A 16,680-nucleotide genomic window follows, 5' to 3' on the forward strand; every position below is an offset into this window, starting at 1 on the left:
CTCTCTCCATCAGGCTTCAACCCTCTCTGGTTTAATTTTTTTTAATGTTATTTACAGCAGGGTGGAAACTGATTCCGGGCACTTAAACTCATGCTGCCCAATCAGACCCAATTAACCTACAACCCTGTGTATCTGAAGGTTGGGAGGAAATCAGAATGCCTATAGGAAAACTCATGCAGATATGGGGAGAGCGTACAAACTCCTACAGGCAGCATTCAATTTAAACCTAGGTAACTGGCACTGTAATAGCATCGCGCTAACTGTTACAGGCCTCTGACTTACCCAACCCACCCTGTCCTCTTTACACTAGCTTCTCTTCTCCTCATCCCCAGTCTTGATAAAGGGCTGCTGCTCAATGAACTGAGTAGCTCCAGCAGGTATTTTAGTGACTGGAATCTGTATGGCATTAGATGGGGCCTGGTCCCTTTTACTTTTTGTTGAGTAGATAAGTAGTTTGAACTCAAATATGAAGCCACAATGAAGAAGTATGGTGATGATACCAAAACTGGAGGGAAATTCTTTGCTACAGGAAGATACGAAGACTAGTTAGATGGAAAATTACCAAAATTCAGACTTCAGTGAAGTGAGGCCAAATTTTCAGATGACACTAAGATTGGAGGCATTGTGGATAACGAAGGTTTTCAAAGCTTGCAGAGAGATCTGGACCAGCTGGAAAAATGGGATGAAAAATGGCAGATGAAATTTAATGCAGACAAGTGTGAGGCGTTGCATTTTGGAAGGACAAACCATAGTGTTCTATGGTTCTAGGTGGTGCATTTGGGAAGAAAAGACAAGGCTGAGCCCCAAGAGGGGTAGAAGATAGAGGGATCTTGGAGTGAATGTCTGTAAATTGGTAAGTCTGAGAAGAATGGGGTGCCTGTTTTTAAAGTCAAGGTACTGTATACACATTAGTTAGACTGCAGCCAGATTGTTGAAGACTTTTAGTTCTCACACTACAAGAAGGGCCTGATAGTACTTGGATGTAGATAAGCTATTGAATATTGTCAAAGCTGGAGAAGCAGAAATAATCGAGACTGTCTAGAGCAGGGGTGTCAAACTCAAATTCACGAAGGGCAAAAATTAAAAACTTGGACTAAGTTGAGGGCCGAACTAAATATTTATTGAAAATTTTCAACAACATCTGCATGTTTTCTCTTCTTTCAACATATGTAATGTTAAACTTTAGGATATAACTTTAGGAGGATAACGTTACAGGTCAGGAGTAGGTAGCTCAAGTTCACCCTTTGCTTGACCTGAGGGAAACCTATTTGGTCCCTGTGGAGATGTAGTCAGCATTCACAGGCTGTGTCCATTTTGGCCTGCATCAGGACTCAGCATTTTCTGCTCACTCCTCAGGCTCTAGGCCTCTATTCACCCTCGACCCACCATCCCTCTACCTGACCAGTCCTTTACCCAACCTCTACTCACCCCTCACTCCACTCGCTCTGCCTCTACCCACCCCATCCTATACACGCCCCTCTACTGCCTCTCCCCTCAACCTGTTCTTCCCTCTACCCGTCTCTCACCCTCTAATCACCCCTCCCCTACTCGCCCTGCCCCTCCCCTTTTACCTCTTCCCTATCCACCCCTCCTTCTACTCATCCCTCCCTCTAACTGCCCCTCGCACCACCATAACTTCCCCTGCCCATTACTCCTCACCTACACCCTCTGCCCACCCCTGCTTACCCACCCACTCAGTCCCAGCGCGCTGCCGATCAGCCTTTGCGGACAGCCACCATCTCTCTCTTCACGTGCAGGGCCGAACCAGCCGTCCCTGGGGTCCGCGCGGGTGCAAGCACTGAAGGCCGTGGCGACCGGGAGAAGTGCGCTCGCGCTGTGGAAGGGCCATCCGGTGCCAGTCGCGCAGGGCTCGCGCTGCCCGTGGGCCGTACGCAGCCTGCCATGCCCGTCGCGCCAACAGGAAATCACAGGCGCTCCCCAATCCGCCGCACCGCTCGACAGGTGGGAGAAGTGACTGGTTGTGCGGGGTGCCTTCCAACTGGCCTGCCGGCTGATGACATTGACAGACTTCTCGTGTTACAATTTCTCGTGTTACAATGGGGAAGGATTTGCAATGAAGGGGGAGGATGGTGGGGGTGACATTACCAAAAAACAGCATCGGCTCTCGCTGCAGGGCGGGCCACCTCTAATACATTTTTGAAATGATCTTGCGGGCCAAATTAGATTGGGCCAGAGTTTGACATGTGTGGTCTAGAGTCTAGACCTAGATTATTTTCTATGGAACTGTGGGAGGTTTGAATGAAGTATGTAATTTTGGAAGACCTACTTCCTTCAATAGACCTGCCATTAACTTGGAAGCATGGATTTGTTTATTGGTAGAATTAGAGAGGAAGTGAGGAAAAAAAATCCATTTAACATGTGATGGAGATCTGGAATTAACTGCCTAAAAATGTTGTGGAGGTCATGAATTTCAATGAAGAGGCAGAATCCAGAGGGTCATGGGCCAGGAGCGAGGAAGTGGGAGTACCTAAGAGCCTTTTTTTGGAGATATGTTAAGTAGCCTCCTGCGATGTAGATTTCTCTCATTTCTGTGATTAATTTGTTTTGCATGCAAGATTCCAGCAACGTAGGCAACCCAAATGGGATTTGTGTTCAGTTGGACCGAAAATGTTTCTTTCTGATGGTTAAGTTTTGCTAAGCTGAATGATTGTCCTTCTTTGCTGATTATCTTTTTGTCGAGATGTCTCCTAAGATTGAGGATGACTTTCTTCCACTCTGGTTTGCTGGGTTCTGTGGTAGCTAATCATGTGACTAGCTGTTGTGTTAAGAAGAGTATCAGGTTCGGTGGGTTCACAGAGATGAGTTTGGACACAATTGTTACAATCTCACATAACTTTTATTAATGCAAGGAAAACAAACGGGGGAAACTTGAAACAGCGTTCGATCACTGTTTCACTTAAGCAATGATAGAGACATTGGACTCCGACAACTGTAAACCTATACTCAACTTGCTCACATACTAAAAACAGGGAGTCTTACAGACACATTCGGTTTCCTGACCAATGGGGTTGTGGCTTCCTGCGAGTACCGATCAATCACAGAACTAACGGCTCAGCTTCAGTGTAGTGCACACTTTACCCACAACACTTCCAGTGATGTCCCCAGTAGTGACCTGGCATGGAGCAATGTCCGGGGCTTGGACCATGAGGTAGAGAGGAACAATGTGCTGTGAGTTTGTGTTATATACAGTTCTAATTTGACCCAAGGTGATATAAATTAGCCAATGGCAAGGTGTGCACTGATGGGTGGACAGAGTCCAACCTTGATTGACGAGTGATGTCAATAAATTTCAGATAGGGAGGACACATAACTACCCACAATACACACATTCCAGACAGGCAGGGAGGTCACGTTTCCTCCATATACAACACTGCCTACATCAGCAAGTGTATTGAGGATGTCACTGAGATCAAATGCTTCACAACCAGGGCTAATCCCAGCATTTCTCAGAGCTTGTTAAGCTTTGATCAGGACATAGGACAGGATGCATTAAAATCAGCTGTAGCTGAACTCTCCCATGCAATCTGGAAGGCAAAATGTGGGTACCCACAGACAGCAGCGTGACATGAGGTGCACGTGGCAAGGAGTCAAGAATATAATGGATCACAAGTCAATCTTAGGAGTTAAAGACAATGATGCCTCCCTTCAATATAGACTGAACACATTCTATGCACGGTTTGATGAGAAGAATAAAATGATGCCAAAAAAATCTCCATGTCCCCCACAGAACCACAGACGAGGTGAAGAGAATCCTATCCAAGGTGAACCCACACAAGGTGGTGGGACCAGACAACATACCTGGTTGGGCACTGAAGGACTGTGCAAACCAATTGACGGAGGTCTTCTCTTCAACACCTCACTGCCTCAGCCCATCATTCCAGCAGCCTTCAAGACAGTCACCATCATCCCAGAACCCAAGAGGGTGACAATAACTGCCCTCAATGACTACCACCCCGTGGCACTGACCTCCACCATTTATAAAATGCTTCAAGCGTCTGGTGATGGATTCCTTCAAAGCACACCTCCCAGAGATGCTGGATCCATTTCAATTCAGTTATAGAAGAAAACATTCCATAAACGATGCTACAGCCTTGTCCCTTCACTCCATCCTAACCCACTTAGAGAATGATATTTCTTACACCAGCCTGCTGTTCATCAACCAGCTTGGCCTTTAATATGATCAGTCCCCAGATGCTGGTGGAGAAGTTGTCCTCGCTGGGACTCAACAACCCTCTCTTTAACTGGATTCCGGAGAGATCACAGTCTTTCTGGGTCGGTAGCAGAATGTTGAGCAGCATCACGGTGAGCACTGGAGTACCTCAGAGCAGTGTGCTTAGCCCGCTACTAACATCACCAGATTCAGCTCCAACAGTCATCAAATTTACAAATGAAACAACATCAGCAACAGAGAAGAGTTGGAAAATCTCGTGATATGGTGAGATAGCAATAACCTGAGTTTCAACATGGACAAGACAAAGGAGATGATCGTGGACTTCAGGAGGACTAGGAACAACCACCCTCCACTACACGTCAATAACTCTGCAGTGGAGAGCACCAAGTTCCTTGGAGTTCATTTAACTAGTAACCTATTGTGGACACTCAGCATCTCCTCACTTCTCAGGAAGGTGCAATGGCAACTGCACTTCCTGAGAAGTCTGAAGCGGGCAAGGCTACCAGCTATCATTATGCCAACCTTCAATAGGAGCTCTACTGAAAGCATCCTGGCTCGCTGCATCACAGTACGGTAAAATTGCTGCAGAGAAATTGATCGGCGGTCAATCCACAGGATCGTAATTGTGGCAGAGAGGATCATTGGAGTATCCCCCCCTCCTCGCCCCCCCACCACTGACGTGATCTACTGGGATTGTTGAAGACAGTACGCAAAATAATTGAGGACCCCTTCCACCCAGCACACAGCTTCTTTCAGCTGCTCCTTTCGGGAAAGAGATTCAGGAGTATCAGAGCCAGCACCACCAGGCTGAGGATCAGCTGCTTTCCACAGGTAGTGAGAACGCTGAGCGACCAAAAGAACTAACCAACCGAGACTCTCATATTTATGGAACTATACTTATTTATTTATTTCTATATATGAATACACGTCCTGCATATGTTTTGTTTTTCTGAATATGTGTTATATTTGGTTGTGTGTTTGCATGTTTTGCACCGTGGACCAAAGAACACTGTTTCATCCGGTGGCTGACAGGAAAGGTTTATGAGGCAGTCCGAACCATAGGGTCTCAGTGTGCTCTCAATACCATCAGTATTGTTCTTATTCCAGTTGCAATTAATCTGTAGTGACACAACCTACCTGTTGGTGACACTATTGTACCAGTGACATATAATGTGAAAAAAAAACATTTTTATTGTAAATATTAAAGTAGTTAATTTCTTAATTAAACTCAAGCAGGATGGTTACAAATCTAAAAGCATTTCTTTTCTGTGCAATTCCCATGTTATAATAAGCTGAGCTGATTGTAAGCAATCACATCTCTGTAGACCCTGTCCTTCCCCACCAGCACATTTATCTCCCACTGCTATAGGCACAACATGGCTGATGTAAATCATATTCTAACATTGGAATTAACCTGTAATACATATATATTTTCTGCCATATTCAGATGAAGGTTAATGGGAAATTACTCTGAGCCTGGATGTTATTGAAAGGCATACACACCCCAATTATACAAACCACTGGTTTGAAGAACAGGAATGATTTAATTATTGGACTATGGATCTGCAAATATGAATTCAAGTCCTAAACAACAGTCAGGGAAATTAAATTTAAAGAGTGAAGTAAGTCTGGAATTAGATGCTGGTGTAAATTATAGTGGCCAGGGAACTGTCAAGTTGCTCTAAAAACCCATCTGGTTCACCTACCTACCAGAGGAAAAAAAAAATTCTTACCTGTCTGATACATGTAATCACACCCTCTTAGTTCAGGGACTGATAATTTCTGGGTTAATTAGCTACATGTACATCCCATAACCAAATTTTAAAAATTGGAAATATTAATTTTATTGTTATATGTACTGACATACAATAAAAAAACAGCAATCCAGGCAATTTAACTCATACAGCAGGTCGAGCAATAATAAATAAAGGACAAATAAAAAAGACAATGCAGGGAGCAATGTTACAGCAGTCAAATAATGCAGAGTAAAGAGGAAATTATAAAAACAGTGAAAAGTATGGTTATAAAAGACAGCACAAGGGCATCTTTTGACAGTGTGATATCCATGGAGTCTGACTACACTAGGAAAGATACTGTCCTTGAATCTGGAAGTTTGTGTTCTCAAGCATATGTATCTTTTGCCTGATGGAAGGAGGAGAGTATGACTGGGGAGGGTTGAGTCCTTTAATATTTTAGCAGCTCTACTGAGACAGAAAGAATTATAGATTGTGTCAATGCCAGGACTTCATTCATGAGCTGCGACACTTAAAACTCAGAATCCCGCTCCCTTTATGTGAAGGATGATTTTGGTTTCCGGGACAGAAACAAGCACACTTCTGTGAAAATGTATGAAGTCCCAGCTGGTTCTTGATTCTTTTGACTTCCTGATTTTTTTTCTTACAGAAAGGAAAATGTAAAATTCTCATGTTACCTATGAAAATGATACATAACACTGGACAGCGAAATTCAATAAAAAGTAATTTCATGTTTCTCAAACTTCCTACATGATGCCACAAATCTGAAATTATCTTTTTGTTCAGCCTGAAGTCATCCATCATAAACCCTAATTTTTTTTTCAGAAAGCAAACTTTTTGAAAAAAAATTGTTGTCTAGTGTAATGGATCATACGTTGAGCAAGTTCTCCCTCCCTTCAAACTGAAAGTTGCCATGCTCATTTTCATTGAAAGTATGATAGCTTGCTTTGCCTGGATGCTAGTGAATTATTACTGCTGTTGTAACTTGGTAATGTTTTAACATTGTGCGACGGAATCTAGACATTATGCTCTCAGGACAATTCCTCGGTTAGGAAAAATAAAATCTTTTTCATGTCACCATTGCTTCTGCATGTGGTTGGATAAAAACACTCAATTCATGAAGGCATATTACCTATAGGTTAAAATATAGGACTAGGTGTTACAATCCCTCATGTTTCAGTATTGGTTAGAGCAGTGATTCTCAACCTTCCCTTCCCATTCATATTACCATCTTAAGCAATCCCTTACTAATCACAGAGCATCGGTGGCATAGGGATTACTTAAAGTGGTGTGTAAGGGAAAAGGAAAAGGTTGAGAACCACTGGGTTAGATTGATCCTCTCTCATCGAGTTAGTACTCGTTTGCCTCAATTCCAATAACGGAGGATGACCACTGGTATTGGACACATCTTCAGTTGTATTCCCTAGTATCATTGGGTGTTTTGGCCACCCTCTGCGAAGGCAAGTCCACCACAGGCTGATCAGACCTGGATATGTGTCCCATATCCATTTCTCTTAGAAGTCATTTGGAGCCCAGATAGGATCCCTCCTTTTTAGCCAGAGGCAGTAACTGCTAATTTCAGCTGAGTTGGAGAGGGATTTAATTGCCTTTCTGAGGATCTGCCCTATGATTCCTACTTCCCTCAGAAGCTTGCTCATGGATTTGGCAACAAATTCTCTACAACCTACTTCAAATTCACTTTCCAGCCTCGCTCTTCTGTTTTTGCGGCAAGGTTAGTATAACGTCGTGCCTTTCGTTCTTGTGCCTCATCAATTGTACCGTCCCAAGGAATTGTCAGCTTAATAATGAAGACAATCTGCTGAGAGCTGGACCAGAGTATCAGATCTGGTCTCAGGTTGGTGCTGGGAATTTCTGGTGGAGAGATGAGTCACTGGCCGAGGTCCACAAGCAATTTCTGGTGGAGAGATGAGTCACTGGCCGAGGTCCACAAGCAATTACCATTCTCTGGCTGTGTTCAATTGGCCTATGTCTCACAGTGGGTCCTGTGACTTATTCCCTCCCGAATGAAATGTATTAGGCATGGGAGGGTGTGTGGGTTCTGCGTGTTTGACGGCAGGGCATTCAAAGGTCTTTTTTCCTTCAAGTTAGACTGCTAGACATCTTAGCACTTGATTGTGTCGCCAGGTATATCGGCCTTGGGTGAGACTGACAATGGACCCAACCAAAATGTACTTGAGGGTAGCAGGAACTGTGCAGAAGGGGCATGCTGGGTCCTCTCCCAACTACAGATTGAGGTTTGTGGGAGAGAGCAGGACATCATATATGGTTCTGACGATGAAGATTGTTCTATTTGACTCTTTATTCCTCAGGTCCTTCCAGGTGCGTCTCCTTCTTTCGGTACCCTCGCATCTTGTCCATTGCACTTGTTTTGGTTGAGATATGGTTTTGGCAAACCTGGTTGCTTCTTCTTGTCACACACTTCCTCCATCACCAGCTGCCGATGTTCAGACGGACTTGCTTTCTGCCAGGTGGGTTTCTTTGTTTCTAAGCCAAAGCCCCCTCTACTTTATTGCACATGACCCACTATGCCCTGGTGCTGGAGTGCTGAATTCGATGATATTTTGAAAACAATTATGTCAAAGATATGTGCTTGTCTCATGGGTACATCAGATGACAAGAGTTTCCATCACCTGCAGAATATTAAAAAATGAAATACCCTAACTTAGCAACCATACTACTCTGGCACTCAATAACATGAACAATATGTTGTGTTATCCATTTTCATGTCAGATCCTTACCCATATCTCCCGTGGTTTAGTACAGATGACAAATTTTAATATAGAGTGACTGAGCATCCCTTGTGGTTAAAGAGTTCCAATTCAACATGTAAAATATACAAACTCTTGGAGGAACTCAGCAGATCAAGCACCACCAAAGAGGGAAAGAAATGAATTGTTGACATTATGAATCAAACTTCATCATCAGATTAAGAAAGTATGCTTCAGCTGATTCAGGCTTCGCTTCAGTGACAAATAAGCTCTTTCTTTTTGCAACAGAATTATCAATGCATTAAGGAGAATATTGCAGTCGTCTCCAGTTATTGTGGCGTTCATTTCAATGTTATACGATCCATCCTTCAGGTAACTAGGTCTGTTATCCTGTGTGGATTGTCCTTTAACAGAGAAATTCAAATCAAAAGAAAGGTCTATCCTTGCAAGATTCAAGGAGGCCAGTCCTTCCAGCCTTTCTACAGAGGGATGTCTATGATTTGAGAGAGGCAAGTTCCTACATTCTGCCTTCTCTGGTCTATGGCTGTCTATAATTACACATATTGTCCAGTAGCACACAATGGGCAGAGTGGTAGAGCCAATTGATGGAAGAGTCTTTGTATAAAAGGTTAGCTCCCAAATTCACCAAAACAAAAATGTACATTAATCACCTCTGTATGGAGACTGATGAGTTAAAACATTTTGCATCACAGACTGGATGAAATTCTACTGAGATTAATGAGACAAAAGTCTCTTCTTGCAACAATCTCAACAATTTTATTGTCCTTTTGTTCCTGCTTAACAAGTGAAGTTTATGTAAATAGGGTCGTCAGTTTGGATATTTCTCTGAGGTGCCTTGGGATATTTTTCGACATCAAAGATACCTCATGAATGGAAATTATTTTGGTTTGTTAAAGATGACAAGGATGAATTTAAAATAGCCATTTTAGATTGAGTCGCTGAGGATTGTCTTTCCTCTGATTGGATGGGATGATGTTTGGAAGGAGCAGTCCTACATTTAATAGAGTGTCCCATCATAATCTTTCCTGTAAAATGCACAATCAAAGATCAATATTCTTCCATTACACTTCAAATTCATTTCTCTTGGGTTGCCTATTTAATTATGAAAAATGATCATTTCATTTAACAATGTTCCCTTCAGAAATGTAAGATTTTTATTGATTGAAGCAGTTTCAGTCCACTGAAACACAGGAAAAAAAGGAGCAAGTGGACACCATTTTGCCTTTTTGAGTGTGTTCTGCCATTCGTAATGATCATGGCTGACCTTCTATCTCAATACCATGTTTTCACACTCTCCCCATGTCTCTTGATACTTTTCAAGCCTAGAAATCTATCTATCTCATTTTTAAATATGTTCAGAGATATGGCCTTCATAGCCTTCTGTGGTAGAAAATTCCATGGGTTCATCACTTGCTGGAGTGAACAAATCTCACTACCCCACCTCAATCCATAGTATCTCACCTGAATCTTAAGACAAAGTAACAGTTCTAGATATCCTGGCTAGAGGAACCATCCTCCTTGCATCCAGTCTGTCAAATTTTGACAGAATTTTATATGTTTAAACGAGATCTCTCATTTTACAAACTCTATTGAAAACAGGTAGTGGACACAACCAAGTACATTACAGAACAAACTCTACATGGAACACTGCTGTTGAAGAGCAACACAAGCATCAGGGATCCTAAAATTCTGCCTGGCCTGCACCGCTTTAATCTCCTCTGCAATCCTGAGGCTTTTATGCCTAGTCACCACAGCAGCCTGTGGTCGCCTAGATCAACCCATAGATCTTCCCAGAAGTGAGTAGATACGTTTCTAAATAACTTTAAATAGTCTCCAATCTACAGAAAATTAAACCAAGATTGAGTTAAAGAGAAATTTAAGAAATTATTCCATTATTGCAATGTCTATCGCAAAAACTCTTTGTACAAATCGACTGTGGGGTATTTTTCCTCTGTTAAGCCTATATTCAGACAGGGCTGCTTTTGGGAAATGAGCCAGTCACAAAATGAACACATTTCTCCATAAATTTGATTAAAATACAGTCATAAAATGATGGAACCTTAATATTGATACCATAACCTTCCAAACCTAATAATTTGAGATATGCTGCACCTAATCAGAAGAAAGTATCTGCCTGACGCCAGACTTTGATAGTGTTATTGGGGAATAGGCATTTAAAGCAAATGTTCTCTGTCTTTGCCATTCCACTGCCTCAGTATCTGTGAGTCTACACACTTGCAAAGCAATCTGCATCAACAATACCAAAAATCATTTAATCTTATTTTTATGCTCAGCTTTATATCTTTTCTTTTTCTGTTGGTTTGTATAATCATTTTTTTTTTAAACTCTATTTGCTGTGGATGCCTTCGTGATGGTTTTCATACAGGGAGGAGTTCCATCAACAGTAGTCTCACACGAACATGCAAGAAAACATTTAGAATGCCACTACTGTGGAATCAATCTTGTTTTCTTTGAGCCCAGACTATGCAATGTGGAACACAGAAACAGGAGGATATAACTTAGACTCTCAGGCTTTCAGTTCTATGGGCATTCGATGTGATCAGGATGATCAAGAGGTCTGAGCCAACAAATTTCACGGTGAACTGTGAGGTAGAGCAGAGCTGACTAGGAAATTGAGGGTTGGAAAAGAGGATTTTTTTAAATTTAGTTGTGAAGTAAATGACATAGAAGACATTATGGGACAGATGTATTCAACCTCAACAGATTGTTAAAAGGAGCAAAAAGATATCTAAAACCATAATTACTCAAACAATAACTAATAGTCAGTAATAACATGTTTGCTGTAAATCTAGATGGCTATATTTATCAGAAGAGAATGTAAATGAAGGAAAAGACACATCCACACTCAGCCAGTGATTTAGCAGATAAGACAATTTGGAAATGCTAACAATTGGACTGAACTGAAAGACGTTTTACATTTCATTCAATAAGTTCACTTAATGTGTGAATAATTTGGAAATCAAGTCAGATACACAGTCACAACACACATCAAAAAGTGAACAATTAAATTAAATTCCCAGAGTGGTAAAAACGGTGTAATCTTATGTCATTTGAGATAAGATTGATTGAGTAGCGATGCAAGACACAATGTCACATGATTGAGTGTCTAACCATTTGGCTGCCTTAGTGGATAGATGACTGGTGCCCACATATGAATCACATCCTGTGTTACCTTGTCGGCAGTACGCTGACTTCTGTTTCATGAAAATGGCTGTGTGCAGAGATGCATCCAAGACAATGCTCGGTCAATACACTGGACATCATGAGGACGTCTTCAATTCTTCTGCCTTTCTGTCTCTAGCAAGTAGAAATAAGATTTATGCCTGTTTAGAGATGAACTTGGTGACCTCTCCCAATGCAACAGCACAAAGTACACTGTTATGTATAATAATGTATATCTTCAACTCAGCCTGGAATGAGCCAAATGCCTAAAATTACAATGACGATCATTCAGCAGGGAAACAGGCAATGTGGTCCTTGCACTGCTTTAAGGTTACAGTTATAGCTGAAGCAGTATGTATATTTCAGAATTAAGATCAATAATGAAGTGATGACACCTTAAACCTTAGCATGAGGTAGGGGATTTGTCCCCTAAAGTCCCTTGGCAGTGGCATTTGATAGATAACCATTTCTTTGTGAGAGCTCTACTTTATCTTAGTCATGGAATAAAGCACAAGAGTCCAAAGATGCTGCGATTGTAATAAAAACACAGAAATGCTGGAGGAACTCAGCAGATCTTGCAGTGTCCATAGGAGATAGATATTTAAATGATGTTTCGTGCCTGAAGTACCTAGAGAAAGGGATCAGGCTGAAACATCGGTAACATATTTCTACCTACTATGGAAACTGCAAGTCCTGCTGAGTTCCTCCAGCAGTTCTTTTAGTTATACTGAGTTTCAAGAGATCCACCAGGCTATTTTTGACTCAAAGCAACTCATTTATCAAGTTTAAAAGAAGGAATAGGCACTTTTACCAGCAATAAGACCACTCCATGTGAACTTTCATGCATTGGACAAATATGCAATAAGATCATTTGGACCAGCATCTTGGAGATCTAATCAAACAAGAAAGATTTAAGGAATTCAAAAATTGTTGCTAGCTCCATTGTGCCACATTCCGTTGAGCAAGCACAAGATATGTCCTGAAGCATGGCAGCCACTCAGCAGTCCTTATGGGACTTCTTTTAAATGTATAATTCTAACATGAAGAGCATGGTAGTGCAAATAATCTATACATTGGTTATAATTGCTTATTAATTATTGTATTTAGCTTTTAACCAATAAAACAGTAGACACTAGACCATTATAACATTTTATGGACCTGATGTACTCCACCTAAACAAAATGAGGAGCTAGAAGATGTTCAAAGCTAAATGCTACACAACCAACAAAGCTTAGTTACAAAATCACCTCATTTAAATCTAACTCGCTACATTTATTGAAAGGTATTTAACTGTAATCTACCCATACTTGTACGTTAAATGTTTCAATTAAGCTACCTGCCATTTAACATAAAATTGTCATTTCTGGTGTACTGCTGTGCTGGAATACATTAGTATTCTGCATCTTTAGCTATCCATATATGTTCCCCATAACACGACTCCCTCCTGTTAATATGGTATAAAATCTAACAATTCTCCTTTGTCTTTTGTTTTTTCCGTTCTTTATTTGCCATTCTGGAAATTGTTTAAGAAATACTGAAGGATCAAATAACAATTAATCATTCAGAATTTATTTCTTGGTGTATTACTCACTTGTGATGGGGTGACAGTGGAATTCCGTGGAACAGTGGCACTAATTCACTTTCATACAAGGTTCTGGCAGGACTGGACAGACTGGATGCGGAAGGGATGTTTCCATTGGTGGGGGAGTCCAGAACTCGGGGCCATGGTTCGAGGATAAAAGGCAAACTATTTAGAACTGAGATGAGGAGGAATTTCTTTACCCAGAGGGTGGTGAATCTGTGGAATTCATTGCCACAGAGAGCAGTAGAGGCAGGTTCATTGAATATATTTAAGAGGGAATTAGATATATTTCTTCACTATAAGGGAATTAGGGATTACGGAGAGAAGGCGGGGACGGGTTACTGAACTTTAAGATCAGCCATGATCTCGTTGAATGGTGGAGCAGGCTCGAAGGGCCGAATGACCTACTCCTGCTCCTATCTTTTATGTTTCGATGTTAGAATCATGATTTTTTTTCTCCACTGATTTAAACTGAGAATATTAATTTCAATTATGATTTTGAATTACTGTACCACATAAAATTAGACAACAATTTCACAACTTCATGGGGATCAATTTTTCTATTTCATGGTAATATGAAAATGTGAATCTGTTTGTCAGCTCTGCTAATTTAAATATCTATATATGGTACTGATTGAATTACTTCTGAAGTAAATAATAATGGTGAGGATTTAATTGTAATTAAAGATTACACATGCAACTACTGAAATTACCATTGAGACTATTTTCTAAAAATTAATTTCAGCCATGATGGTTATAAGCTCTGGATGTTGAATTGTACGTTTGATTTTAAACACAAGCTTTTCATTCGTGTTTCAACTGGATGTCAGTTCATATTAAAATTGTGGAGTTATGATTTGAATCAACTTTGAACAAGCCCAAGTCATGTTCCTGCAATTCTCTCCTCCTGTAGTCCAAAAGAATTTTACAAGCAAAAGCAGTCAAAATATTAATATTTTTAAAAATCATATACCCAATGACAAAAATGAGAAAAGGGGATGATTTTACCAAAGCAAAATACAAGAGGAAATCTGAAATAAAACGAAGAGAATGCTGGAAGTAATAATACGGCAGCTTCCACAGATTGATGATATTTCATCAGGGACGAGCCTTTCCCTTTCCTCAGTTACATGTTGCAGAAATGATTTTCTTTCCAAATTATATTTTATACAAGTCTGCATGGAGATTCTGGAACTTCCAAGTTGCTCTAGGCCCTTTTGTGTAAAAATGTTTAAGGGTTATTTCAATATAAAATGAATTTTCTTCAGTTTTATTCAATCAAGAAAAACACAAAAAATAAAAGAGAGATCAAGCATGTGCCATTTTTAATCTGCTCATCAGTTCAAGATTAGTTTCCCTCTCTAGTTTCCCACAGATGTTTTCCTCTATTGCTGATCTTCTTTCAGAGTTGAGACCAATTGGGACATGACTGCAAAAGCTCTGTTACCTCAGCTTCAGTTTATAGCAAATTGCTTTAAGAAAGACAATATCTTTCAAAGAGTTTCAAATTATTCATATAATATGGTTAAAAGAAGCATCATGATCCCACATGGGGTGATTGGGTAGCAGACGGCAATTGTTTTCAACCTTCCATATTCAAGGCTTCTATCACCCCCTTCTCTCTCTTTCACACATATACACACTCTCTCTTCAAATCTCTGCCCACTGTTATATTTTCAAAGACCCTTTATATTGCTAGCAAATCTAAACTTGCTTTTTTTAAAAATTGGTAGGGCAGGTAAGAGATGGTTCACATTGCTGCCTTTACCTGAATCAGAAAGAGGGGTGAAGAGGGACAAAGAATTCAAGGCACCAAATGGTAGCATGAGGTAGTGTGAAGTCTTAGAAAATGGGAGGGAATCTGGCATGTGTCCCAAACACAGTGGACCCCTAAGAATCCGTGGACTGCTGGGTCTGAAGGATTTAGGTTAGGTAAGTACCTGAAGGGGAATTGAGTAGAAGGATCTGCTGAGCACTATTGTGTAGCATAAACATCCATCTGTTCTGTACAATAAATTTTGTGAAAAGATGGGGTGATCCCTTTTGTTGCCGTTCCATAGAGACCTTGTTCCAAATTTAACTCGTGATATCTTTAACTTCAATGCATTGAGGCTGATCATAAGTGCTAATTCCTAGACTTCAAGAAAAAAATACCTTTTTTAATTGAAAATTGTTCATTATTGCATGCTTAATAACAAATCAAGTTGGCGGGTGAGGTAAACCAAATAAAAGGCTTTACTGAACACAACCAAACATGATAAACAGGGTACGGGGAGAGAGCCCATGACAAGGCATTGGTTAAACACATTTCCTTGCCGCATATGTGGTATTTCCGGAGCTTGAGCATCATACGTTGCAGTCTTGCTGGCACTGTTTATTATGGTCACCAAAGGTAAATGGTCGGTTTCTATGCTGACCAGCCTGTCATAGACAAATCATTTAATTTCGAGCAGGAGAAAACAACCACCAGTAGCTCTTTTTCAATCTGACTATACATCGTTTATGTGTCTATAAGTGATCTGGTCTTCCATCCTGCAGGCATGCTGCCCCTAAGCCGTACTATGAGGCATCATAGGCCAGCATCACCGGTCTTTGTAGGAGAGGATTGGAGGAAAAGACCAGTGTTTCTTTAGGACATCAAAGGCATTTTGTTGTTGCTCATGCCAGGTCCATTCGATGTCTCTATGGGTCAACTGTCTGTGTGGGATCACAGTTCACTGGATTTGGGGATGAACTTGTCCAATTAGTTCACCATGCCCAGGAACCACTGCAGGGCAGCCATATCTGCTGGCACCAGCATTTCGCTGATGGCCCTCATTTTGGATGGGTCCTCCTGCAAGCCTGTGCTGGTGAGCACGTGTCCCATGCAGTTGACTTGATTTAGATGGAATCTGCATTTGCGGGGGTAAGCCGCAGGTTTACCTTCTGCTCCTGGTCGAGAATCTTCTTTAGGTTGGCATTGTGATCTTCTAGTGTCCTGCCACCTACTAGTATGTCGTCGACTATGATGGCATAGGGGTACCCAGAGAAAATTTGTTCCATAGACCTTTGGAATACCTCGCTGGCCAAATTGATGCCAAATGGCACCCTCAGGAACCTGTACCGAACAAATGTGGTGCTGGATGTGGTCAGTAGTGATGAACGGTAGTCAAGCGAGAACTTCCAGAATGAGTTCTTTGAATCCAGGACTGAAAATACCATTGCACCAGCCATCTATGC

General features: G+C 41.2%; 1 protein-coding gene across 3 annotated transcripts in view; it reads right to left on the reverse strand.

Annotated features, from left to right (window-relative positions):
- The window catches only part of LOC138740345 (neuronal migration protein doublecortin-like), a 248,166-nt gene that overhangs the window by 184,798 nt on the left and 46,688 nt on the right, over nt 1-16,680 (reverse strand). For all 3 annotated transcript variants that reach the window (XM_069892867.1, XM_069892866.1, XM_069892868.1), the window contains exon 2: nt 11,890-12,014. The gene's annotated coding sequence lies outside the window, so the exon portion shown is untranslated. The remainder of the gene's footprint in view (nt 1-11,889; nt 12,015-16,680) is intronic.

The sequence above is a fragment of the Narcine bancroftii genome, chromosome 8, assembly GCF_036971445.1.
Source record: "Narcine bancroftii isolate sNarBan1 chromosome 8, sNarBan1.hap1, whole genome shotgun sequence".
Lineage (NCBI taxonomy): Eukaryota > Metazoa > Chordata > Chondrichthyes > Torpediniformes > Narcinidae > Narcine > Narcine bancroftii.